Source organism: Rutidosis leptorrhynchoides, chromosome 11 (genome assembly GCF_046630445.1).
Source record: "Rutidosis leptorrhynchoides isolate AG116_Rl617_1_P2 chromosome 11, CSIRO_AGI_Rlap_v1, whole genome shotgun sequence".
NCBI classification, from domain to species: domain Eukaryota; kingdom Viridiplantae; phylum Streptophyta; class Magnoliopsida; order Asterales; family Asteraceae; genus Rutidosis; species Rutidosis leptorrhynchoides.
In genome coordinates, this window is record NC_092343.1 from 41261738 (window position 1) to 41289473 (window position 27736).

Here is a 27736-nt window from a genome sequence, read left to right on the forward strand (position 1 = left end):
ATATTTTTACATTATAGTGAAATTATTACATTAATGTCTGCACGTTAGTTTTTTATTTTTTTCTTTTTCTTTAAACCTTAATATATGTTGATATGAATGCTATTTGAATTAGTGTTCTGGTGTTTGGCTTTCAATAGTTACAGGTCATAAACACACATGCACCAACTGCAATTTTTATACAAAACACCAAAAATCGCATTGAACGCCCCATTACGAGCAATGAGGCGGTATGTAGATGAAAATAGGCCTCTACAACGCACGGTTACAAGTGGTATAGTAATGATTTTAGTCATCAGGTTTTAAGTTGTTGACCGCAAAAGTGTTGACCGATGTGGTAATAACAATTGGGAGATCAATTGTACATTGACACTTTATTAATATTGCCAGTTGTTACACTTTTGGAAATTCAACAAATTAATTTTTGTTACCCGATGAAATCACCGTGTTTCCAGATTTATGCTCTAGAGTTTGTTTAGTCTGATTCTCCAGACTGATTTTTATATTAATATTGTAACAATATTGTTTTTCAGAAACCTTGAATTCTTTATTATCACCAATGATATTTAAAATTGGACGAAGAAGTATTTTTGAGTCAGGTTGACCCGTTTCAGTAATTGACTGTAGGAATATAAGCCAAAACATCTCACTAGACCAAAAAGGGTAACAATGGTACGTGCAGAAGATACCTTTAGCTTAATTATTTGTGCTTCATTGACTGTATACCAAATAGAAATAGAGGTGGAAAAATGGGTAGTTCATGCGAGTTGGATAACATATCAAAACTGTATAAAATTTAGTTACCTTTAATCCCACGCCTAATCTAGGCTGTCCAAATCGGGATTACGGGCCGGGTTATCAGGTTTACGGGAGGGGTATATGGACTCGGGTTTTTTCGGGTATACGGGCCGAGTAATCGGATTTGTGTCTAAAATCATCCCCGAACCCGGACCCGTGAAATTATTAAAAAACATCCCCATAACCCGCCCTAGACGCATTAACCTGGCCCGAACCCGACCCAAAAATATATGAGGTTTCGTTTCGCCATCGGGTACAGGTTTTTTGCCATCCGTATAAGGCCCCTCCTCAGGGGGTTGACATTAATAGACCAAAGTAGAAAATTGAACTGAAAACCAACTATGGTCCATTCCATATTTATGGCTTAGCTTAACCCCACATGGAATGTCATTATCGATTAAGTTTTGATTACTGCATATAGTTGTCCAATCATCAAAATGTTCAGCCAAGGTAATAAAAAGGATATTAGAAAAGAAATAAACACTTTGGCTGTTCAATTAAACGATACAACAACGTAAACAGCAGGACTTTATGTGGAGATCAATCACGTACTAATCCCAGAACCCCCCAAAAAAGGAAACAGGAACAATTAATGAATCAATTAAGCAGGTGAAGGTTGAGTTGTAAAGGGATGAATTGGGTTTGTTGGAGCTGGCAAACGGCCGATGCTATCAACTTTGTCCATCTATTTAGGTGGAGGTCTTGCTGCTTTTGGTAACAGTCTGCCCTTGTTCTCAAACCACTCAGGTTTTAGTAGAGCACGAAAACCGAGCTTGTTGTAATAACCTTTTCTCAGGGACCCACCACCTGCTTCAACCGCTTCTTTTGCACCAACTGTCACCCTTGACACCTGCAAATTATATTATATTTTGTTGCATAAACAATTAAGCAGTAAAATTATATTCTAAAAGCTGGTTGTACGTAGCAAGCAAGTTATCATTCATGCAAGTTTGTATAATATTCTTCATAGTCCAGATCGAGAATGATAAAGAGATTTTAGTTTACCATAAAAGTAAACAGCAAGACACTTGTAGTACTTGGTTCTGCCCAAATGGCCAAAGATGGGTTAACTTGGGCTTGTTTCATTGATCTTTCAGGTTTATTTGGGCAAGCCAAATGAGTCCAAATAGATTAATAAACCCACTCAATAATTTACAAATCATCATAATGGGTTTGATCATGCTGGATTGACCCGCTATTTAATTCTTTTTTGGTTTAACTACAAACAAATTTTTTAAAGTACTACATATGATTACATGGCTATGATACTAAAATATTAATCTATCTTTAGGACTAAAATGATATAGGAGTCTAGTACAGCGTTGCAAGCTTTTACTTGTCATGACCCATAACAAAAATTTAAGCCTGAGTGTTTTTTTTTTTTTTTTTTTTTTTTTTTTTTTGGTTCCGGCGAAAATAACGATAACATAAAACAAAGTCTTTTCATCAATAGATGAAAAGGACGAACGAAGATACAATCGGATCAAACGCATTCCAAGACTCAGAACAGTAAACGAACCCTATTACTAAACAAAGAGCCTAAGCTAACTAAGTCATAATTCAGAGCCTTGAATAACCAAAGCAGTAAACCGATCACGGGACACAATCAACTACAAGAACGAAACTAACCAAACGAAAAGCACAAATAACACCAAAACAACAAAACCGATCTAACGTTACTCGACAGCCGCTTTACCTTTACCTTTTTGAGTCTTTATAATCGGCTTAACAGCCACACCGTCAACCTTCAAACGATTAAATTTCTTGCCCCACTATTTTCAATCACATAAGATGAAACCTTTGTCGAAGAGCAACCAATCCTAATCCCCTTCACGGGAGTAGGAAGTGAACCTTCCTTTTCAAGACCTTCAAAAAAAACCCAAAGGCATGTCAATTTTTAAAAAACTTTTATTTTTCTAGAAAATTCCTATTTTATAGTTTTATACCATGAGCACCTTGGCCTAAAAAGGCGATAGGCGCTTCAAGGAGCTGGGGGCAAAGATGAAACAACTATATAAAAAGTGTGATTGCTTCGTCATAATTTTTAGTTGTTTTAGGATTCAAATTGCTTCGTCATAATTTTTCCATCTTATAAATGCTTATGTGTCACAAATACTTCACTTACATGCTAACATGAGCCGTTTAGTTGTTTTAGGAACTTAGGGTACAAAATAGCCCATTAGAGCATAGTAATAGTAAGAAGCACAAAAGTACTAGTAAAAATCCATCAATTACACAAGGAGCCTAAGGCACCGCCTTATGTAAAGGTCTCGCCTAGAAGGGCCCAGCGCCTAGCTCACTTTTTAAAACCAAGTGAACCAGACATGTTAAAATCGTTCAATAGTGAACCAGACATGTTAAAATCGTTCAATAGTGATATGTTGGAAAAATCTTATTGGCTATTTTGGGTTACATGTATATCACCGATTTTATGTGTAATTACTACAAATAACAAATAACTTGAATCTAAAACAGAACAATCGCAGCTTCTATGAAAGCAAAATATAGATCCAATCTTATACACTACTGAACTGACAAAGCATGATTTATTTATTAGAATTGAAGAAAAAATTCGAGGTATCATCAAAATACTATATGAAACAAAAAGATGACCTCGAGAGGAATTGTCCACTGAATCTGTTGTGCTCCACGCCCCCATCAGCCTCACTCCATCTCTAATTTGCTTTCCAATTGCCCCTGAATCCTTATATTTTAAAACACGATGCGAAAGATTTGATATAATAATAATAATAATAAAAGTAGTCTAAAAAGTAAGATAAATATGATACAATACAATAATACCTTGAGAGTTTTCATTGTAATGAGCTCTGAAAAGTCGATCTTCCTTGCATTGATCAGCCTTGCAATCTTTCCCAAACCAACTGGCTGTAAAAAGCAAACAGTTATCTTATATACATTATTACATATTACATATACATATAAATGAAATTGAGAAAATGAAGATATGATGATACCTGAAATTCAAGTGAAAAAGGATTATTAAAACCTCTTTTGGGCATTCTACGTCTCAAAGGAGTTTGACCACCTTCAAAACCAAACTTATGAGTTCCTCTTGCTTTCTTTCTGACCTTTATGACCCCGACCCCGGCGACCCGCAGTTTTTCCTTTACCCGATCCGATTCCACCACCTTTTCTTGTTTTCTGTTTTGTTGCACCTTTGTTATTTCTCAAATCGTTTAATCTCAACAACAAACTAAAACTACTACTGAAACCTCGATACTGAATCGTACCCCCAAATGAATTGTTAATAAAAAATGGTTTATTATTATTATCAATTGTTGGAGTCGATTTGATTATGGTGTGAATTGGTTCATTTTTAATTTTTAATAGTGTTTGATGATAATAATAATACACCGAATGGGATTCTTGCTCTACTCAAGATTTGATTAATTGATTGATTTGATTTGATTTCAGGAGTTGTTTTTCTTCTGAAAGTTTATATTGATTCGACGAGGGTTTTGGTAACACTAATGATAGTTGAAGATGATGGAGAAAATGGGCCCTTATCTTATATACCAAGTGTTGGCCCAAGTAATCATTTGGGCTATAATTCTCTTTATTTATTGATTTGGTGGTGTACTGGTGTGTCCATTATCAATTTCTCAGTATAAAAAGTTCAAACTTTTTTTTATTCATTTCTGATTGTTAATAAAAGTACTGGGTATCCCCATTCACATTTACCGTGACACCGTCGATCAAATTGACGGGCTAAAACACCGCCCTGCCCCAGTGTCGATTCCACCGTTCCCCTCCCATTGTCCCCCTAGCGACGGTGGTTTTAATTTGTAGGTGGTTTTAATTTGCTTCCTTTGTTGCATCACGATGAATGTTATCAGGAACATTTATCGATGAATGTTATTTCTTCGAATGTTTTCTGGTCAAAGTAATAACATTTATTACAAAGTGTCTTTTTTAAATATTTATAATTTGTAAAAATTAGATTTTTTCTCATTTGACTTTTCTTCCTTGAGTGACCGTTTTATATCTCATCTCATCTCATAATTTATTATTCTAGGGACATACATTTGTTGAGAGATAGACACCTCAACCAAAATATATATATCATAATAATTGATCAACACTATTAATCAATAATTCGTTTTTCTTTTTCGTTTTGTAATGAGTCAATAAGATCTTAAATTATCAGGAAAATGACACACAACAATCAACTTAAATGGTTTGGTCTCTTAAACCTAATCTACAAATCAACTTTCTACAAGTTCTTTAAATTACTAGGCTGTAAACAGTGACGATTTCAGAATCGAAATTCAGTGGTGTCCCAAATTTCCTTTTTCAATTATAGTTATATTTAAATGTTACTTTAATGGTTGTTTACCTTCAAAAACCACAAATCTAAAATAATATATGTGGTCAGAGTAGTTAAATTTAATGATGTCCAATACAATTTAAAAGAAAAATAATAAATTCGAAAAATATATGGAGTCCCGTAGTTAAATTTAGTGGTATCCTATACGATTTAAAGAGTATTTTTAACATAAAAATTTTAAAATATTTGTGTCCTGTGACTTCAGGACTATTACCTAAACTCGCCACTGTCCGCAAAAGCTAGTACACTTAACCTCTCAACAAAAGATGTTACGACACAGTGAGAGCTAATTGTGGCGGCTGATATGAGGTCGAGGCCAATGAATTAAACGAAAAGCCACTACTATAATGTAAGGTATATGTACCTACGTTTAACCATAATAACTAATAAGTAACTTAGCACCCTGTCCATCGATCTGAAAATGAAAATTTTAATCTAAAGTTGTGGGTAACTAATTTCTCATACCATATTTTGTGGTTGAAACAAGTAGATATCTCGTTAGTCCATTGTTTAGCTCTACGGTGGTGTTTCACATAGCCTCTCAAGAGGTTACGGGCATGCCGGTCATTTCAAATAATCTTTTAATTATCCGGCTCATAACCAAGTGAAAGATTGATTCATTAAATGGTACTACTATATTGTAACAGATAGTAACATTTTTTTTTTATTTATTTATTTATTTAATTTTTTTTTTTTTTTTTGTGTGGCAAATAACGAAAACTCATATAGAAACGAGGTCGTTTTCCAATAGAAAACGCCTTCAACGAAGAATACAAATAAACGGGGGCAACGGGGGAGCTCGCACCTAGATAGTAACATAGTTGATGTGGTGTCAGGTGTGTATGATTTTGTTTTTATTCTTGGTATTATTTTTATCGTGGTTATTGGTGTTCGTTACTTTAGGTCTTGTGGAATTTGTTTTGTTCTTGGGTCGCGATTATTAGGCGGGTTCTTTTTAAGAGTTTGTAATAGACTTGAGCTCAATTCAACCCTAAAAATTAACTCAAGGGGATGAAGAACCCAAGTTATTATAAGCTTACTAAATTTTTAGTTTCAGCTACCCAACATGCCCCCTCACATCGAGGGGTAGATAAATGTGGGCTCCCAACATCACACATCCACGCCCGAAGTGAGATAACTACCCAACATCTTTAGTTAGTTCGTGTTTCGTTGTGTGATTTGTTGGTTGGTGATCGTTAGCTAGTTTTGTTGTTGTGTGTGTCTTGTTGTGTGGTGTCTCACCCTGGTTTGGTTATTTTGTATGTTCGATGTTTCATTGAAGGGTTCTTTCATTTTTTTGTTTTTATGAAAGGACTTCGGTTATATTCTTTCATTTTTAGTTTAAAAAAAAAGTTGGTTGATGAGAAGGGATTAATCAAAGACAAAGTTAAGTGAATGTTTGAGTAAATACTTTTCAAGCATGTCAACAACTTTCAATGGTCTAATCGGTCAATATCTGAAATTCCAAAATAAAATTGATTTTGGCTTTCTAAATAGAATGTTTATCAACTTGAATACTCTTATCAATTATCAAGGCCACTGAATTTAGCGTCATTTTAATATTCTCATCGATTATCAAAGACCACTGAAATTAGCATTATATTAACATTAAAGTTAGGTTCCCCCCCCCCCCCCCCCCCCCCCTCCCCCCCCCCCCCCCCCTCCCCCCCCCCCTCCTTTTTACTGAGTATCAAACAATTAAATTTAAATGTATAAAAAGATTTAATAGTGATTCAAACGCATCAAGTGATTGATCTTACGATCTATTTCTCACAACTATTCAAAATAAACCGAATTACAATCAATTACATTGCATAAATGCAAACCAACAATGAACACTACAATTAGAACTCCCCTGACAACCTGACCTAACCTAAAATGATGCTGAAACATCTCCGAAGCCCCACAAACAACCGAGAACGATTGCACTAAATAGCAACAGTTACCACAAACCGCAATCAAAACTGAATCATGTGTCATCCTAACTACATCAAACAAACCAAAGTCGCAAACATAGGCCCGTGTAAAACCATCATAAACTAAACTCAATGAGTGACCGGCTTAAAGGTAAATGCCTTGGAATAAAAGTGGCAAATGGATACTGAAAAGGTATTCTTGAAACCCACGAGGCGCATCCAAGAATAGAACCAAAGCCCCACGAAAGCAGACATGGAAAAAGAAATAGGGTTCAAGAATAATTATCTCTATCTCTACCTATTGTTAATGTTAATCGTTTTAATTTAATTATGTTATGTATAGTTATTATAATTTTCTAACTTTTAATGTTGTTTTATACAATTTTAGAATTCAAACTTTTTACTAAATTGTTTCCTATTAAAAATTATTCTTAGATTTTCAACTGAGTATTAAATTTATATTCTAATTGTCAAATTCTTCTTAAATATGAAAGATATATTACATTTAAAATAATTTTATTTATAGATTTCTCATTTTATACATGTACTAACTACAACTTTTATATTTATGAAAAATAAAGACAAAATTATACAGATTACACACATAGTCCTTAAACTATTTTTCTTGCTTTGATAGTCTTCGTTGTTTGCACATTTTACCTTGACTATTCTTGATCCTAACGATTGTTAAAACCTTGTTAAGTTCCAGAGCGTGCGACGCACGTGAGGTATTTCGGTCTTTTTTCGTTCATCCCCCTTTATTATCACTCTTTTATTCTTTACTAAAAAATAAACTTGTACAATCTGCAATCCCATTTGTACCATCTACGTCGTCTCTATCACACAACTACCAATCCCATTCTCAAAGACATTGGCTTAATCCACCACTATCTCCAAATAAAATGCTAACCGCCACCACCGAACAACGACGTTTCATCATTTCAACACGATTCCTCTTTCGGCGTCTTCGTAATCGTAACTATGGTCATGTCAATCTGGAAACATAACCGACTTCGAGCATCAGGTTTCACAAAACTTCAAGTCAGTTAGGGTCTTTGATTAGGCTTCATAGTTGAATCTTCAAATCAGTTAAGGTTAACTCTTCAAGTTCCCTCTGTCTAATCTCATCGATTTGGAGAATGTAGATTGATGGTTTTTAAACTTCAATCGGTTTAAGAGTGGTATTTTTCATGTGGCGTTGAAGAATTTTAGCAGGTGGTGGAGGCAGTCATTGGTTCTTGGTCGTCAATTCGTCAAGTTATTAAGATTATTGCTACTCATCATGTTTTTTTTCATGTTCATCCCCACGCAAATAATTGTTGGATTCACAACAACAATAGAAATTTATGATTTTCTTTCGCAAATAATTGTTGGATTCACAACAACAATAGAAATTTATGATTTTCTAACTGGGGATGATCCTTACACATATATTTTTGATTCATACACCAAACTTTACAAATTAACTATTTTACCCTTGAATTATTTTAAATTCAATTTACCATAAACATATAAACCTTTGACATTTCTAAATGCACAAAATATACAAAAGTCTGAACTTCCCCTTTTTCATTTAATCAATACAATTTCAACCTAAATTATTATCGGCGATTTACCATTTTCTCCAACAAAATCTATCGCTTTCAATAACTCAAAAGCAATTGAAGATATTATTTCAATTCTATCGACCTTCGATAATCATTTACCTAACGTCACCAATTTGATTGACGGCAGTGTTAAATGGGGGATTAAACGCATTTTGTATTAAATTTATAAAGACAGATCGAGGTGATATTATTTGACACTTTAATTTAATACTCTTTTTAAGTTATGAATAAAATGGGAAGTGACAAATATATAGGGCAAAGGTTTGAGACTTGAGACTCGAGAGGATGGAGATAAAATTAAAAAATGAGTTGCTGTATTTCTTCGGTGGTGCGTACGGTTTTAAGAAGAGAAACGAATAAATGATAAAATAAATATCAAGGGTTAATATTGGTAGTTTATATATTTTATTGTGTATGAAACAAAAATGAGTGTGTCGGGATCATCACCATCTCTAATAAGGGTTTTGCATTTGAAGCTTTCATGATCTGGTTTCATTAGATTTAGAAAATTTTGTATTAATGTGTATCTTTTGGTCAGGTAATATATTTTGTATTAATGTTTATCTTTTGTTCAACTTATTACTTGTTGTTTTGAAGATTCGATCGGCTTATTATTACTTATTAAATAATTACCAATCTCTATCTCTATATTAGAAAAAGCATGAATTGTAGTTTTGCGTTTAAAAATAGAATATTCCATGTAGTTTTGGAGAGGGAAAACTTTCAAAAAGTGTCATTTACTTGAGGGATTGAAAATATAATTTGAGGGATGTAAAATGTAATTGTTCTATTTAATACTACGTATAAAAAGTATTAAATAAAACCCACCAACATTATTGACGGGATTTATCTTTTTCTTCGTCGCGAGTTAGGTTTCACCGCTATCATCGTTTAACTCGACATAATTTTCCGAATTAAATGAAACAAATTATATTCGAAACGGAGTTTTCACGGGCGACTAATAAGCTTTGTTTCTAAACCAAAAATATGAAGTAATTAAAATTTACAGCTTATATCCCTAGATTATTTATAAAATTACAAATATAATTATCATAACATTAAATATACATGACTTTCCCCCGAAGTACCATATCTTGCTGAAATAACTAATAAAAAAGTTTAAACATTTTGGTGAATTTTTTGAGCAACCAACGTTAACAAAGCAATGCGAACAACTATTGGAGATTAGACCTTTTGTAATTATCCATGATTAACACAACCTATAACTACTCATGGATTATGAATTATTTGAAAATAAATGAAATGGACTGTCAATGGTTTTGTAACTCTATGCGAACACATGATATATTAACTACCTACGACAACTAATGACTGTCAACAACAACTGTAAAACACGCAGTGAAGCGCGTCAGACCTACTTCTTGTTTATAATATTGGTTGAGGATTCTAATATTAGAATATAGGGATTAATTAATTGGATGACGATGAATTAGAACTCTTGATGAATTAGAACTCTTTAAAGAGAACGGAAAAGAAATTATGAAAATACTCTCAAATGTTAGACATCTAAAGAATTATAACGATACTTATTAAATTTACACATTATAATCTAAACATGGATATATTTTGTGGTTATGGTTATTTATTTCTGGGTTAAGTGTAATTGCAGGGTCCTTTGAATCATTTCTGAAAGTTAAGTTTGGTGGTCAAAGTGGAATTAAAATAACTTAGTTGCTGAACTGAAGAATGAACCTGAGGGGCTGAAATGAAACTTAAGTTATTATAAATAGATTTTTTTATTTATTTAATTTATTCATTTTCATCATATCTGCATCTATTCTTTGTTCGATTATTCTCTCTTTCTCTATTAGGGTTTGATCTTGTATTGATTCAATTACTGCTACTGTGAGTGTAAACAAGTTCAATTATTGCTATTGTGTGACTGTGTGAACTGTATTGAGTTACAATCTTTTATTGTAATTCAGTTTTTTGATTTATTGTATTTCTTATCTAGCTGTGATTGTAAGATTTTCTTCCTATGATTGGAAGATTATATCTCTGTGAATTTGTTCGTGGTATCAGAGCGGCAAATTTTGATATCGTTCGATCTGGTGTTTGGTTGATTTCTAATGTTCATATATGAAAATTAGGGTTTTTGTTCTTCGATTCGTCTTCTTTCAGCCGATTGAAAGAAGAGTGTTATTCACTGTGTTTGGGTTCGATTGTTAATCCTTGTGGTGTTGTGGTTCATTGATTTATAAATTTGGGTTTCTTTTCAAAACTCTGAAAGTGTTCTTCCGCTGCTATTGTTTGGATTTTTCTTTCATCAGATCTTCAAAGGGGAGTCTCGTGTTTATTTGTGTTTTCTTTTGTTAAAACCCTTAGACCAGATCCCTACGCCCAACTCTTGATCTAGATCCCTGAGATCTATGATTACCTGATCAACCGAAGTAAGATCTTGACCAGTCGTATTTGTGTAAATCATCTCAACAGGTTGCCTGGCTAGTAGCCAGTCCACTGGGGTTTGTTTTCTTTCCTTACAGGTGTCTGAACCGTGGATTTGTTGCGGTTTTTTGTGTGTTAATTGTTTAAGTTTACTGTTCTGCATGCTTATTCTGTGTTAAATTGTTGATTTACACTATTTGTTCTTGATTTCTGTTCTTTAAATTGCATATTTTTTGCTATTATGTGATTATTTCTGGTTTACATGGCTAGTGATACTGAGTCAAATACTAGTGTTACTAAGATTAACAAACTTGAGTTTAATGATCCATTGTATTTGCATGCAAGTGATACAGCTTCACTAATAACACAAAAACTTAAAGGTACTGAAAATTATAATATGTGGTCATGTGCTATGAAACTTGCTTTGCAAACTAAAAATAAATTGGGATTTATTTATGGTCCTTGTCCTAGGTTTGAGTATGAAGATGATGAGTGCTACTTAATCAATGGGATAGATGTAATTCTGTGGTTCTCACCTGGATTTTATTGTCATAAACTGAATATGTTTACAATGGTCAAATTTTCATTAAAACTGCAGAATCTGTATGGTCTGAGTTAAAAGAAACATATGATAAAATTGATGCTTCAGTTACATTTAATCCATATCAAAAAATTAATTCATGTAGTTAATTTGTTCAATCACTATCTGATTATTATCATATGTTGAATGCTATATGGAGACAATTTGATGATATGGTATCTGCAAATAAATCATTTCAAGAACACAATCAATTTTTGAAACTTATGCAGTTTTTAATGAGTCTTGATGATGTCTATGCGCCTATTAGAAGTCAAATTCTTACTTCTGATCATGTTCCTTTTGTTAAAATTGCCTTCTCTATCATATCTAGGGATGAATCTCACAGAATGCATACTGCATCTAGTTCATATGTTAATAAAACATAGTGTTCTGCTTTTAATGCTAAAATTACTAATTTTGTTAATAGTAATAATCCTACTAATAACAAGAAGAAATATAAGAATCCACCATTAAAATGTACTAATTGTAACATGTTTGGCCACACTGTTGATAGATGCTATGAACTAATAGGTTACCCACCTGGTTATATTAAAAAATCTTTTAATCAAGGTGCACCTAGGTTTAATAGTAATAATTGTGTTACTGATAATGTGTGTGTTGATAGTTCATCTGTTCAGCTTACTAGTGAACAGATCATGAAGCTTCCCAGTCTTGTTAATGAAAAACCTGTTTCCCATCATGCCAATGCCAATGTGGCAGGTAGTTTTCAAAATAACAATGTTTTCTTCAACACAAATTTTAATAAATTTTTCTCTGCAAACTGTTTTCATATGAATCAATCTTTATCAAAAGGTTGGATCATAGATTTTGGAGCTAACCAGCACATGGTTTCTAATTCTTTTAAATTTGATAATGTTATTAATGTCAGTGATTTAAACTTAACTGTTAACCATCCTAATGGTATTGTTGCTAAGATTTTACAAATTGGTAATCTTAAACTATGATGACCCGAAAAATTTCGACTAATTTAAACCAATTCTCTATATGATTTAATATTATGTAAATATACATGTATGTATGTATGTATATATATATATATATATATATATATATATATATATATATATATATATATATATAAATATAAATATATATATATATATATATATATATATATATATATATATATATATATATATATATATATATATATATATATATTATAAGATGTACAAGTAAAAACGACTTTCCTACAGTAAAACATTATTTGCTACAGTAAAAATGACTTTGCTACAGTAAAACACTATTTGCTACAGTGAAACCGTATTTTGCTACAATGCTACAGTGAAAACGACTTTGCTACAGTGATTTGCTACAGTAAACACTATTTGCTACAGTAAAACACTATTTGCTACAGTACACTATTTGCTACAGTAACACACTATTTGCTACAGTAACACACTATTTGATGTCGACGAACTAGCAAACAAAAACGGAAAAGACGGCCATGCGATCGCATGGCAAAAACACTGAAAACCCATGCGATCGCATGAGCTACAGTAAACACTATTTGATGTCGACAAACTAGCAAACAAAAGGGGTTCAGGCGGCCATGCGATCGCATGGCAAAAGCACTGAAAACCCATGCGATCGCATGGGGACCAAAATCAGGAAACATGCCTATAAAAGGCCAGTTTACTCGACGTATTATTTACATTTTTTTTTCTTTAATCAATATTTATATTTATATTTATATTATAATTATAATTTTAAATTTAAGTTTAATAATAATAAGGTATATACAAGGGTGTTTTTAATTCGAGTTTCAAACCGCTTTAAGCTAAGGAAGTATTGGATATTGTTCGGGGTATTGTTCTTGAATCCAAGGCCAACCATATAGTCGTCTACCATCATTACGTCTACGCAATTTGCCTACAATTTTGAGTCTCAATATTGAACAGTGAGTTTATAGTCTCCCTTTTTAAATACTTTAAATATTTTTGGGCTGAGAATACATGCAATTTATTTTAAACGCAATAAGACACAAGTACATACAAAATTCTACACTGAGTTAAACCGAAAATCCCTTAGCTTTGGTAACTAGTAGCTGCCAGTACATAGGATATGGACTGGTGGGCGCGAATAATTGTATATGGATCCATAGGGCTTGACATCTGATAACGCCAAAATTATACATGTTTATTGTCGTTATTTCGATCCAATGTTGTTCCATTTGTATGTAATTGTTATACGTATGTATTGTAATTCATGTACATTTGTAAAAAGTCCATTGTGAATGAATAAATGAAGACCAACAGCGAAAACAGAGTTAAAACGAAGATCGAATGCGTAAAACAGCCCGAAACCACTGAAACAGGTCCAAATGCGGCGCATCTCTCTTAGATGCGGCACATCTTTACACCAAATAACTCCCTACAGTTTCAGATGCGGAGCATGAAGACTTCTGGGCCAAAATAGCAACAGATGCGGCGCATCTGAGATGGATGCGGCGCATCCAAGCCAGATGCGGCGCATCTGTCCCAGATGCGGCGCATCTGACCCCCTGCCGACAGTCCTGAGTGTAGAATCGAGCTGGAATCTACTAAACGTAAAGAGATGCGGCGCATCCCAAAGAGATGCGGCGCATCTGGTCACTTTCTGGCCAAAATACCTAACTTTTGAGGCTATTTAATGAAGCAAATGGTTACTTACTTGGGGGAACTTCACTACTACGTTCTCCCCCAGTTTTAAGACGATTTTCAAGGTCCAAGGAAGGCTGCAAGTAAATCTCCACTCTTTCAACATCAATATTAAGCTAGGATCATTTATCGCAATTGGTACTATTGTTCTATATCTTTTTAACATGAATTCAACTTGTATTTACTGTTTCATTAGTTCTACTATGATTATGTTAGGCTAAAAGCCTTGTGTGTTTGCTTCAATGTAAGATTTATGTCTTGGGATTGTTCTATACTTTGATGTTATGCTAGTTATACATATGTTTGATTGATTTAATTATCTAGTTCAACCGTAAGAACCATTGTTATGCATGTTTAGATCATTACTTCAATTATATAGATTGCAACCTATTAATGTGAGTTAACTAGGAAAACAATCTATACTTCAATACATCTAGTAATCTAGACGATTAGATACATACACTTAAGTGATTTTGTTATGTGTTTAATTCGGTAATTGAATAAGTTCCAAAGCAACATAGTTATGAAATTACCTCAAGTGATTGTTGTAATTAAGGTTTCACGTGAGTTTAACCGGGTTGAATCTAGTTAGTTAATCAATCTAAATCACCATGTTCTTTCAAGAAATCCATTGTTGTAACTATCTTTATATTCTAGTTCAATTATACGAGTTATGACTTGATTTATGTGAATTTATCAAAGGCTATAATTTGTACTTCAACACCTAGTGATCTAGACACCTATATGTGAATATAGGATGGTAATTGGATGATATTTAGGTTTTACAATCATGTAGTTTACTTAGAGTGATCTTAGTAAACTAGGTTTTATGTGAATTTAACCAAGAAAGAATCCTGTTGATTAAACATAGTTCTTAAGTTTATAGATATTGTGAAATTGATATAAACTACTCTATTGTAACTATCGCATAACGGTTTTAATTATAAAATAACAATCCCTGTCATCTATCAAGCATAGAAGTAAACACCGCATTCTCATTCTTGTTAATTATTATTTTTATTTACTGTTTCGTTAAACAAAAACACAACTTTAAATATAAACCCCCTTTTTAGAATAATTAATTGTGGTAAAATCATTTAAACAAACTTCTCCCTGTGGATCGAACTGGTCAATTTACTTGCTAGTTACTACATGATCGGGTTTTAGTTGCCTGTATTATGTGTTAATTATTAAGCATATTGTCTACATTTTAAAGGTTACGTCTTGACACATCAACTTTTTGGCGCCGCTGCCGGGGACGCGATTTTGTTAAAAGATTTTAATAAACTTTGAATTATTCGATCCTTTTGTAGGAATTCAATTCGAAAAGTTACTTTTTATTGTAAGTTGTATTTTTGCAATTGGTTTGTTTGTGGTGTTGTGATTGCAGGATAGGTATTAGTGCATGAATCTACGTTCTTCCAACTCTAATTTAATTCCTTCATATCCTGAACCTGAAAGAGAACTTCACGAACGCTTAAGAGCTCAAGAAGTAGAATCTCTTGCTTAAGGTTTAGAGTCACTTTCGTTAGATTCTAACTCTGAACCAATTGTTCAACCAATCATCGAGCCAGTCATTAAAGAAGAGGAAGAGATGACTGCTACAAATCAAACGATGGATGCTTTGATGAAGGTAACAAGGACAGGACAAGGCCACGCAATTGTTCAACCTACGATGACTGATGGTTTTGAAATAAAGGGGCAATTTCTCCACATGGTGACTAATACATGCCAATTCGGTAGGGCCCCAAATGAAGATGCTAACGAGCATCTTCGTAAGTTTGTAAGCATTTGCAAGCTTTTCAAAATCAAAGATGTCTCCGATGAAGTTGCATGTCTAAAAATCTTTCCATGGTCCCTAAAGGATGATGCAAGAGATTGGCTAGACTCATTACCGGAAGGTTATATTGAAAACTGGAATGATATGATGGACAAATTTTTGTCAGAATTATTCCCCGCTTCGAAAGCAGCAAAATTGCAAAGTGACATAAATCACTTCAAGCAAAAGTCTAACGAGACTCTTTATGAAGCTTGGACCCGATTTAATAAAATGCTTAGGGTATGTCCTCAACACGGGTTGAATACATTCCAAAAAGTCCAAATTTTCTATAAAGGAGTCAATGTGGCTACCCGGAAGGATATAGATGTTGCAGCAGGAGGATCAATCATGAAAAAAACTCCCGAAGACGCTCACACGATAATTGCCGATATAGCAGCCCATTCTCATAATTGGCATCAGGAGATGGAATTCTCTAGATCGTCAACAGTTGCTAATGTCGAAAGCAACGATGAAATCGCTGCATTAAAAGTTCAATTGGCAAATCAAGCAAGGCAAATCGAGAAGGAAACCAAAGAAATGCACGCTATCAGGGTAGGGTGCGAGTTGTGCCAAGGTCCTCATCTCACGCGAGATTGCGACCAAACGACGATGGAAGAGCAAGCAAATTTCCTAGGTTACATGCGAAAAGGTGAGATGAATTTTGACGACTTTCCGGCGGTTGAAGCAAATAACCGGAAATATCCTCCTGTCAACAGTTATCAAATAGGAGGACCTTCAAGTTCAAACAACAACTACCACGGAGGGAATGCAGGTTACCAAAATAACGAAATTTCCAGAATCAAAATCAAAGAAATAAACCACCGGGTTACAATCATCTAAACAATCGTAATCAACCCCCACGAAATTACCAAAATAATTTCCAACACAATCAACCACAAGCACACCCACAAGCACTTATACAACCACAACCTGAGAAAAAATCCGGTTTAGAAGATCTGTTGAGAGATTTTATGGTTAAACACGAACAAAATGCAGAAATTTAAACTCAGCAAATTCGCAATCAACAAGCTACAATTCAAAACTTAGAAAGGGATGTTGGAAGGATCTCACAGTTACTAGCAGAGAGACCACCTGGTGCTCTCCTGTGACGATCGCTCCAAATCCATATGGACAAACACGTCATTCATTGATTTCATTGCGAGGTATTTGACCTCTATATGATACATTTTGTAAACATTGCATTCTTTTGAAAAGGTACACCATAAATGAATATTTAAATCAAAGGTTTTCGACATCTGATGATTTCTACATATAGACAATCACCATAAATAATAGTTTACAACAGTACTTCTGTTGACAATGCAGTCAAAATAAGATACATGGTGATGATTTGGTGAATGCAACGTCTCCTTGAAAAATATGTCATGTAAGACTCCATGCACATAGCTTGTTTAACATCTAAGCAAACAGCAGAAGACTTGTAGGAAACCTGAGAATAAACATGCTAACAAGTGTCAACACAAAGGTTGGTGAGTTCATAGTTTTAATGTTGCGCATAATCTGTATATAAAGGTGGATCACAAGATTTCAGTTGTTCAATCCAGAAACGTTTATCAAAATATTCAACGAAATTGAGCACCCTGATAACTAAACTTAACGTATATATAATTTGTACCCTTTGTATAATCATCTTAATAATACACGCAAACCAACGTGTACGCTTCTCAAATAGCATACGTCCGTTAAAAGGCTAGTGCTCTAGCTCAGAAGGGGATATCAAGCCCTATGGATCCATATACTACTACTCGCGCCCACCAGTTCTTATAACCGGCAGTTACTAGTTACCAAAGCTAAGGGATTTTCTGTAGTGACCCGAACTTTTCCATGTTTATATATATTAATTGAGATTGATATTTACATGATTAAATGTTTCCAATATGTTAAGCAATCAAACTTGTTAAGACTTGATTAATTGAAATATGTTTCATATAGACAATTGACCACCCAAGTTGACCGGTGATTCACGAACGTTAAAACTTGTAAAAACTATATGATGACATATATATGGATATATATATATAGTTAACATGATACTATGATAAGTAAACATATCATTAAGTATATTAACAATGAACTACATATGTAAAAACAAGACTACTAACTTAATGATTTTTAAACGAGACATATATGTAACGATTATCGTTGTAAAGACATTTAATGTATATATATCATATTAAGAGATATTCATACATGATAATATCATGATAATATAATAATTTAAAATCTCATTTGATATTATAAACATTGGGTTAACAACATTTAACAAGACCGTTAACCTAAAGGTTTAAAAACAACACTTACATGTAACGACTAACGATGACTTAACGACTCAGTTAAAATGTATATACATTTAGTGTTTTAATATGTATTTATACACTTTTGAAATACTTCAATACACTTATCAAAATACTTCTACTTAACAAAAATGCTTACAATTACATCCTCGTTCAGTTTCATCAACAATTCTACTCGTATGCACCCGTATTCGTACTCGTACAATACACAGCTTTTAGATGTATGTACTATTGGTATATACACTCCAATGATTAGCTCTTAGCAGCCCATGTGAGTCACCTAACACATGTGGGAACCATCATTTGGCAACTAGCATGAAATATCTCATAAAATTACAAAAATATGAGTAATCATTCATGACTTATTTACATGAAAACAAAATTACATATCCTTTATATCTAATCCATACACCAACGACCAAAAACACCTACAAACACTTTCATTCTTCAATTTTCTTCATCTAATTGATCTCTCTCAAGTTCTATCTTCAAGTTCTAAGTGTTCTTCATATATTCTACAAGTTCTAGTTACATAAAATCAAGAATACTTTCAAGTTTGCTAGCTCACTTCCAATCTTGTAAGGTGATCATCCAACCTCAAGAAATCTTTGTTTCTTACAGTAGGTTATCATTCTAATACAAGGTAATAATCATATTCAAACTTTGGTTCAATTTCTATAACTATAACAATCTTATTTCAAGTGATGATCTTACTTGAACTTGTTTTCGTGTCATGATTCTGCTTCAAGAACTTCGAGCCATCCAAGGATCCATTGAAGCTAGATCCATTTTTCTCTTTTCCAGTAGGTTTATCCAAGGAACTTAAGGTAGTAATGATGTTCATAACATCATTCGATTCATACATATAAAGCTATCTTATTCGAAGGTTTAAACTTGTAATCACTAGAACATAGTTTAGTTAATTCTAAACTTGTTCGCAAACAAAAGTTAATCCTTCTAACTTGACTTTTAAAATCAACTAAACACATGTTCTATATCTATATGATATGCTAACTTAATGATTTAAAACCTGGAAACACGAAAAACATCGTAAAACCGGATTTACGCCGTCGTAGTAACACCGCGGGTTGTTTTGGGTTAGTTAATTAAAAACTATGATAAACTTTGATTTAAAAGTTGTTATTCTGAGAAAATGATTTTTATTATGAACATGAAACTATATCCAAAAATTATGGTTAAACTCAAAGTGGAAGTATGTTTTCTAAAATGGTCATCTAGACGTCGTTCTTTCGACTGAAATGACTACCTTTACAAAAACGACTTGTAACTTATTTTTCCGACTATAAACCTATACTTTTTCTGTTTAGATTCATAAAATAGAGTTCAATATGAAACCATAGCAATTTGATTCACTCAAAACGGATTTAAAATGAAGAAGTTATGGGTAAAACAAGATTGGATAATTTTTCTCATTTTAGCTACGTGAAAATTGGTAACAAATCTATTCCAACCATAACTTAATCAACTTGTATTGTATATTATGTAATCTTGAGATACCATAGACACGTATACAATGTTTCGACCTATCATGTCGACACATCTATATATATTTCGGAACAACCATAGACACTCTATATGTGAATGTTGGAGTTAGCTATACAGGGTTGAGGTTGATTCCAAAATATATATAGTTTGAGTTGTGATCAATACTGAGATACGTATACACTGGGTCGTGGATTGATTCAAGATAATATTTATCGATTTATTTCTGTACATCTAACTGTGGACAACTAGTTGTAGGTTACTAACGAGGACAGCTGACTTAAGAAACTTAAAACATCAAAATATATTAAAAGTGTTGTAAATATATTTTGAACATACTTTGATATATATGTATATATTGTTATAGGTTCGTGAATCAACCAGTGGCCAAGTCTTACTTCCCGACGAAGTAAAAATCTGTGAAAGTGAGTTATAGTCCCACTTTTAAAATCTAATATTTTTGGGATGAGAATACATGCAGGTTTTATAAGTGATTTACAAAATAGACACAAGTACGTGAAACTACATTCTATGGTTGAATTATCGAAATCGAATATGCCCCTTTTTATTAAGTCTGGTAATCTAAGAATTAGGGAACAGACACCCTAATTGACGCGAATCCTAAAGATAGATCTATTGGGCCTAACAAACCCCATCCAAAGTACCGGATGCTTTAGTACTTCGAAATTTATATCATATCCGAAGGGTGTCCCGAAATGATGGGGATATTCTTATATATGCATCTTGTTAATGTCGGTTACCAGGTGTTCACCATATGAATGATTTTTATCTCTATGTATGGGATGTGTATTGAAATATGAAATCTTGTGGTCTATTATTATGATTTGATATATATATAGGTTAAACCTATAACTCACCAACATTTTTGTTGACGTTTTAAGCATGTTTATTCTCAGGTGATTATTAAGAGCTTCCGCTGTCGCATACTTAAATAAGGACGAGATTTGGAGTCCATGCTTGTATGATATTGTGTAAAAACTGCATTCAAGAAACTTATTTTGTTGTAACATATTTGTATTGTAAACCATTATGTAATGGTCGTGTGTAAACAGGATATTTTAGATTATCATTATTTGATAATCTACGTAAAGCTTTTTAAAACCTTTATCTATGAAATAAAGGTTATGGTTTGTTTTAAAAATGAATGCAGTCTTTGAAAAATGTCTCATATAGAGGTCAAAACCTCGCAACGAAATCAATTAATATGGAACGTTTTTAATCAATAAGAACGGGACATTTCAGTTGGTATCCGAGCGTTGGTCTTAGAGAACCAGAATTTTGCATTAGTGTGTCTTATCGAGTTTTTTAGGATGCATTAGTGAGTCTGGACTTCGACCGTGTTTACTTGAAAAATGATTGCTTAACAAATTTTGTTGGAAACTATATATTTTTAACATGTGAATATTATGTGATATATTAATCTCTTAACGCGTTTGATATTATGTGATAGATGTCTACCTCTAGAACAAGTCCCATTGACTCACCTAATAATAATGAAGAGTCAAATGTAAATTGGAATGATTCGTGGACTGATTCACAAGTTCCCGAGTCGGAACCGGAAGAAGAGTCGGAACCGGAAGAAGAATCGGAACCGGAAGAAGAATCGGAACCGGATGAAGAAATAGAACCGGTGGGGGAAATAATAAAACGGTTAAGTAAAAGAAAATCCTCAACCAACCGACCAAGGTTAATTATGGTCAATGGTGTTTCCGCCAAGGAAGCAAAATATTGGGAGGATTACCAATTCTCCGATGAATCGGATTCCGACGAGAATTCCGATGATGTTATAGAAATTACCCCAACTGAATTTAAAAAGGCAAAAGAAAATAATAAGGGAAAGAGCATAAAAATAGAGAAATCTAATTCCAACCCCGATGAACTTTATATGTATCGTCAACCCCCGAAGTCCTTAAGTTGTAACAATGACCCGGGAACCTCTAAACCACCAGGTTTTTCTAAACCAATGTGGATAACGACGGCTCGTATTAGGGGAAAATCATATATCCCTAGAAACTTGGCAAAACGAACCAAAACCGAAGAAGAAGAAACAAGCGAGTCGGAATAAGATAGTTGTATTCATGTGGTGTAATATATGTAATATAGTGTGCTTATGCTTTATGATATATGTAAAAATTGCTTGTATTAATAAGTATTTTTTTTATGAATCTAACTCTTGTCTATTTTACAGTATAAAAACGCAAAATGGATAGACAACCCAATATTTTAAGAGACCTACCCGGAGACATGATTGATGAAATCTTGTCTAGAGTCGGTCAGAATTCCTCGGCACAACTATTTAAGGCGAGATCAGTTTGTAAGACATTCGAAGAACGTTCCAAGAATGTCTTGGTTTATAAGAGACTTTCGTTTGAAAGATGGGGGATATCACATTGGGAAACCCATAAGTTACGATGTGTTTACTTTGACGCATATATTGCGGGGAACCCAAATGCTATTTTACGCAATGGGTTAAGAAATTATTTTGACTCAATATATCCGAATATTGGACTTCGTGATTTAGAAAAAGCGGCTAACATGCAACATAAAGAAGCATGTTATGCTTACGGATTAGTAATGTTCGCTTCTCACCAAAGTGAGAACAAGAACATCGGGCTACAACTATTAAACAAAACATTCCCACAAGTGACGGAGTCGGTAATTGGAGTAAGAAATGAGGTTTTTAGATTGTTACGGGACTGTTGGACATTACGTAACCCTCGTCCCTTTGACGACGTTACAACACGCTGTCTTATCAACGGCCATAACGGTTATGTTGCACAAGACCAAGGATGGGAAGTAGTCCTAGTAAAACCAGAATGCATGACTTGTTTCTGGACGTATGAATTACGTGTCTTTATTGCCTTTGCTGAACGACTTGTGTACTAGCTAGAATTATCTTCACAACTATCTTGTATCAAAGTTATTGTGTGCTATATTTCATGCTTTATGTAAAATAAGCGGTATTGTAAGTTTGTAAAATATTGTATAAAAGTTTGAACGCGAAATATTATTATAATCAGTTTTTCATATAGAATTGTAGTAGTTGAATTGTATATTAGCTACTAAGTATGAACTTAACGGGTAGGTACTACCCGAATTTAAACTTATAAAACGCTAATATGAAGAAAAAGCTTTTATAAATGAGTTCATATTATGCTACGAAATACTATTAACTACTCTTAATATTCTGTATGATTAACTTGTTCCATTTAACTATTTTGAAGGAAATGGCACCGACTACTCGACACACCGTGAATATGAATGAAGAGGAATTCCGTACTTTTCTAGCTTCAAACATAGCCGCAGTACAGGCTGCGCTACATACCAACAATAACCTTGGATCTAGCAGTACAGGAAATCGTGTAGGATGCACCTACAAAGAATTCACTGCCTGCAAACCTTTGGAATTTGATGGAACCGAAGGACCGATCGGATTGAAACGGTGGACCGAGAAGGTTGAATCGGTGTTTGCCATAAGTAAGTGTACTGAAGAGGACAAAGTGAAGTACGCTACGCATACCTTCACAGGTTCTGCGTTAACATGGTGGAATACCTATCTAGAGCAAGTGGGACAAGACGATGCGTACGCACTACCGTGGTCAGCATTCAAGCACTTGATGAACGAGAAGTACCGTCCCAGAACCGAGGTCAATAAGCTCAAGACAGAACTTAGAGGGTTACGAACCCAAGGATTTGATATTACCACGTACGAAAGACGATTCACAGAATTGTGCCTATTGTGTCCGGGAGCATTCGAAGATGAGGAAGAGAAGATCGACGCGTTTGTGAAAGGATTACCGGAAAGAATACAAGAAGATATAAGTTCACACGAGCCCGCCTCCATACAACAGGCATGTAGAATGGCTCACAAACTAGTGAACCTGATTGAAGAAAGAATTAAAGAACAGACTGCTGAAGAGGCCAATGTGAAGCAAGTCAAAAGAAAGTGGGAGGAAAACGGTGATAAGAATCACCAATACAACAACAACAGCAATTATAACAATAATCGCAACAACTATCCTAACAATCGCAACATCAATCGCAACTACAACAAACGGCCCAACAACAACAACAACAACAACAACAACCACAACAATCATCTTAACAACAATAATAACCGCAACAACAACAACAATCAGAAGCAGCTATGCCAAAGGTGTGAAAAGTATCACTCGGGGTTCTGCACCAAATTTTGCAACAAGTGTAAAAGAAATGGTCATAGCGCGGCGAAGTGTGATGTCTACGGACCAGGGGTTAACAGAACGAAAGGAACAAATAGTGTCGGAACGAGTAATGGCGGAGCAAGTAGTGTCGGAGCAAGTTATGCCAATGTAGTTTGTTATAAATGTGGAAAACCGGGCCACATTATTAGAAATTGCCCGAACCAGGAGAACACGAATGGACAAGGCCGCGGAAGAGTTTTCAATATTAATGCGGCAGAGGCACAGGAAGACCCGGAGCTTGTTACGGGTACGTTTCTTATTGACAATAAATCTGCTTACGTTTTATTTGATTCGGGTGCGGATAGAAGCTATATGAGTAGAGATTTTTGTGCTAAATTAAGTTGTCCATTGACGCCTTTGGATAGTAAATTTTTACTCGAATTAGCAAATGGTAAATTAATTTCAGCAGATAATATATGTCAGAATCGAGAAATTAAACTGGTTAGCGAAACATTTAAGATTGATTTGATACCAGTAGAGTTAGGGAGTTTTGATGTGATAATCGGTATGGACTGGTTGAAAGAAGTGAAAGCAGAGATCGTTTGTTACAAAAATGCAATTCGCATTATACGAGAAAAAGGAAAACCCTTAATGGTGTACGGAGAAAAGGGCAACACGAAGCTACATCTTATTAGTAATTTGAAGGCACAAAAACTAATAAGAAAAGGTTGCTATGCTGTTCTAGCACACGTCGAGAAAGTACAAACTGAAGAAAAGAGCATCAATGATGTTCCCATCGCAAAAGAATTTCCTGATGTATTTCCGAAAGAATTACCGGGATTACCCCCACATCGATCCGTTGAATTTCAAATAGATCTTGTACCAGGAGCTGCACCAATAGCTCGTGCTCCTTACAGACTCGCACCCAGCGAGATGAAAGAACTACAAAGCCAATTACAAGAACTTTTAGAGCGTGGTTTCATTCGACCAAGCACATCACCGTGGGGAGCTCCTGTTTTGTTTGTCAAGAAGAAAGATGGTACATTCAGGTTGTGTATCGACTACCGAGAGTTGAACAAACTTACCATCAAGAACCGCTACCCACTACCGAGAATCGATGACTTATTTGATCAACTACAAGGCTCGTCTGTTTATTCAAAGATTGACTTACGTTCCGGGTATCATCAAATACGGGTGAAAGAAGATGATATTCCAAAGACTGCTTTCAGAACACGTTACGGTCACTACGAGTTTATGGTCATGCCGTTTGGTTTAACTAATGCACCAGCTGTGTTCATGGACCTTATGAACCGAGTGTGTGGACCATACCTTGACAAGTTTGTCATTTTTTTCATTGATGACATACTTATTTACTCAAAGAATGACCAAGAACACGGTGAACATTTGAGAAAGGTGTTAGAAGTATTGAGGAAGGAAGAATTGTACGCTAAGTTTTCAAAGTGTGCATTTTGGTTGGAAGAAGTTCAATTCCTCGGTCACACAGTGAACAAAGAAGGTATTAAGGTGGATCCGGCAAAGATAGAAACTGTTGAAAAGTGGGAAACCCCGAAAACTCCGAAACACATACGCCAGTTTTTAGGACTAGCTGGTTACTACAGAAGGTTCATCCAAGACTTTTCCAGAATAGCAAAACCCTTGACTGCATTAACGCAAAAAGGGAAGAAATTTGAATGGAATAATGAACAAGAGAAAGCGTTTCAGTTATTGAAGAAAAAGCTAACTACGGCACCTATATTGTCATTGCCTGAAGGGAATGATGATTTTGTGATTTATTGTGATGCATCAAAGCAAGGTCTCGGTTGTGTATTAATGCAACGAACGAAGGTGATTGCTTATGCGTCTAGACAATTGAAGATTCACGAACAAAATTATACGACGCATGATTTGGAATTAGGCGCGGTTGTTTTTGCATTAAAGACTTGGAGGCACTACTTATATGGGGTCAAAAGTATTATATATACCGACCACAAAAGTCTTCAACACATATTTAATCAGAAACAACTGAATATGAGGCAGCGTAGGTGGATTGAATTATTGAATGATTACGACTTTGAGATTCGTTACCACCCGGGGAAGGCAAATATGGTAGCTGATGCCTTGAGCAGGAAGGACAGAGAACCCATTCGAGTAAAATCTATGAATATAATGATTCATAATAACATTACTACTCAAATAAAGGAGGCGTAACAAGGAGTTTTAAAAGAGGGAAATTTAAAGGATGAAATACCCAAAGGATCGGAGAAGCATCTTAATATTCGGGAAGACGGAACCAGGTATAGGGCTGAAAGGATTTGGGTACCAAAATTTGGAGATATGAGAGAAATGGTACTTAGAGAAGCTCATAAAACCAGATACTCAATACATCCTGGAACGGGGAAGATGTACAAGGATCTCAAGAAACATTTTTGGTGGCCGGGTATGAAAGCCGATGTTGCTAAATACGTAGGAGAATGTTTGACGTGTTCTAAGGTCAAAGCTGAGCATCAAAAACCATCAGGTCTACTTCAACAACCCGAAATCCCGGAATGGAAATGGGAAAACATTACCATGGATTTCATCACTAAATTGCCAAGGACTGCAAGTGGTTTTGATACTATTTGGGTAATAGTTGATCGTCTCACCAAATCAGCACACTTCCTGCCAATAAGAGAAGATGACAAGATGGAGAAGTTAGCACGACTGTATTTGAAGGAAGTCGTCTCCAGACATGGAATACCAATCTCTATTATCTCTGATAGGGATGGCAGATTTATTTCAAGATTCTGGCAGACATTACAGCAAGCATTAGGAACTCGTCTAGACATGAGTACTGCCTATCATCCACAAACTGATGGGCAGAGCGAAAGGACGATACAAACGCTTGAAGACATGCTACGAGCATGTGTTATTGATTTCGGAAACAGTTGGGATCGACATCTACCATTAGCAGAATTTTCCTACAACAACAGCTACCATTCAAGCATTGAGATGGCGCCGTTTGAAGCACTTTATGGTAGAAAGTGCAGGTCTCCGAATTGTTGGAGTGAAGTGGGGGATAGACAGATTACGTTTAACGCCTTGATTCGAGTAAAATTTTTTTTTTTTTTTTTTTTTTTTTTTTTTTTGAAAAGTTAAGTTACTGCCTGGACAAGGCTTATGCCGCGGCGCGGCGAGCCTTGTCGCGGCGCGGTACAACACGGGAAAACTTATGTTTCTTAACTCAGCTTCTGTTATCAACCTTAGTGCATTGCCGCGGCGCGGAGCCCCTGGCCGCGGCGCGACATAACACGGGTCCAGGACCCTACCTGCAACATTTTACTAACACCAAATTTTTACACATTTTCTCATTTTCAAACACAAGCAAAACTGCATAAATCGTACACAAACTTAAGAAATCCGTTTCAAATACCACTAAACATTCACAAACATCTTTTAAACATCAAAACATATTTTCATGATCTAAACCATACTTTTGTCCCAAAACTTGACATATAACAAACATGACACATTCAAAATACTAGGCGTTGATAAGCGGTAACCGTAGAGCGTGTTTACAAATAGGGACTTGCAATACCACTTACACCAATGCCAATACTCCTCCAG

At 34.6% G+C, this 27736-nt stretch overlaps 1 pseudogene; it reads right to left on the bottom strand.

Moving 5' to 3' along the window:
• Positions 1-1396: 1396 nt before the first annotated feature.
• Positions 1397-11235, bottom strand: LOC139874481 (uncharacterized; annotated as a pseudogene).
• Between the last annotated feature and the right edge of the window lie 16501 nt (positions 11236-27736).